Here is a 2,330-nt window from a genome sequence, read left to right as displayed (position 1 = left end):
CGAACGGAACAAGTTTTGTGCGGAGCGGAGCGGGGTCTGCATCGATGCCGTCGGTGAAGTCGCTTCTCGCTTCAAAGTATCCATGTGCTTTTGCCTGTTTTTCACTGCCATTCACTATATACACGCGAGAAAGCAACAACAAAAAAACGCGTGTTACCGTCAAATAACCATGCAAGCATATCGAGTTAGCAAGCATTTCCGTTTAAAGTTCTTCCAGCATCGATGACAGAAACAAGTTAGTTGTAACCACTGCCAAGTTAAACTTTGGTATTGAACATAAAATGGTAATGTTGCTCCCTGCGGTTACCTCAGAAATTGCCTGTTATTGGTAGATTTTTTCCCCATAAAGAGAATTCCCTGTCAGTGGCAATAAGCTTTAATTTATTATATAACTATTTTTTTGTTTTACATGTTTAAGTTGAGCTTTACACTAAATATGTGTTACTGATAAGTGCTACAAATGTTACAACACTTTTGTTCATATGGCAGCAGAACATTAAAATAAAAGTGCTCTTTACACTACTTTTGAATTCATTCTTGAAGTTTTTAAATACAATGCGATTAATCATGATTAATCAGGCAAATTATGCGATTAATCGCGATTAAATATTTTAATCGTTGCCCAGCCCTAATATATATATATATATATATATATATATATATATATATATATATATATATATATATATATATATATATATATATATATATATATATTAGGGCATTATATTTATTTATAAATATATAAATAACAATATACAAATAACAATATACAAAAACATATATTTACATATATGTATACATATATATACATATATACATATACACATACTTATGTATACATACATATATATATATATATTTAATATGAATAACATGTAAAATATTTCAGCACCTAATTTCCTAGTAGTTGATAGTGTTAGTACATCCACTGACTGTAGAATTACCTGTGAAACATTTTCACACAGCCAGAAAACTGCTTGTTGTTGCAACCAAATTCTATGGGATTCTGTGACAGTAGGGAGTAGCAAGATGGCGGCCAGTGACTTCAGTTTTTTGGCAAAATCAGCACTCCAGTGAATAATATAGCTCAGTAGCGAGGCCCTGTTTGTTGTTGATCATGTGATTTTCCTCAATATGACACAACCTCCGAAGCAGGGCTTCGTCTGACACACCCCATTTTTACTCGGTACACACCTTGAAGCCTGGCTTCAGATGTCCCATCACTACAGAGTATACCCCACTGAAATATTAAGTGTGCACCTTCAATACCCCAGCAGGTAACCAGGCAGCACTTATGTACGACGGCGTATTAGGGCCATTTTAGACCAAAAAAAAAAAAAAAAGAAAGTAAATTTCCGCCTAAAAACTCAGAAATTTGGAGATTAATTACACATATTTTCCAGAAAAAAATCGGAAATTGTCAAATTTTGAATAGTCACAAATCTCTACCTAAAAACTCAGATGTTTTGAGATTAATTGCACAAATTTTCAAGGGAAAACTCGGAAAATTTTGGTCGTTCATAGGTCACACATTTGTGGGGAAATAAATCAAATATTTTCATGATTAAAGGCAGATATTTTTAACATTTAAACTAGGATATTTTCCGACATTGTTGATTCAGAAATTTGCAAGAACAAAACTCTGCAATTTATTAGAAAAAACTCCGAAATTTGCTGATATTTTAAAAGCAGATATTTCTGACAAATGATGCCTGAAGTCCTCTGAGATTGAAGTGGCAAATTAACGAGATGCGCTTCTAGACGTTTCCCAAAGTCTGCGGTCGCTACATGCGCTGTCTCTTCCTTGATGAGGTTGACTTCTCTCAGGTACAGAATTGACATTATCCGCCTCGGACTTATCACCGTTTGTGAGGAAGAACCTTCCACATGGCTGCATCAAGTAGGTGTCATTATGCTTCTGTAGTAACTAATGCATCAGAGTTACAAGTCACATCTGAATTTTCTGGCAGACAGCTCAGTTAGCCGGCCTTTTAGCTAATGCTAATGACATGGTGCTCCGAGCACGGTCTGTTAAGATTTGGCACCAACTTTTTAAATGTGGTTGGACAATGTTCTGATACAAAGACAACTGTGTTTTATCCTTCTATATAGACAATGTGTTGGGGTGGTCTGATAAACAACAAATAAGTTGTGCACGTCTGTGCAAAATTGACAGTCAACCTGTTGCCACTGTTAGATATCCACTTATTGTGTTACATCTTCACAGAAACGCACGGAGAGACCACTGTGTCCGAATTTCTTCGTGAGCGCAGAGTTCCAGAAGAAGTCATCAGCCGTTTAGAAGAGGAAAAGGTAACATGAGAGAT

The sequence above is a fragment of the Fundulus heteroclitus genome, unplaced genomic scaffold (genome assembly GCF_011125445.2).
Source record: "Fundulus heteroclitus isolate FHET01 unplaced genomic scaffold, MU-UCD_Fhet_4.1 scaffold_441, whole genome shotgun sequence".
Lineage (NCBI taxonomy): Eukaryota > Metazoa > Chordata > Actinopteri > Cyprinodontiformes > Fundulidae > Fundulus > Fundulus heteroclitus.
The sequence above is the reverse complement of the archived record's forward strand: the minus strand, read 5'-3'. Positions refer to the sequence as shown.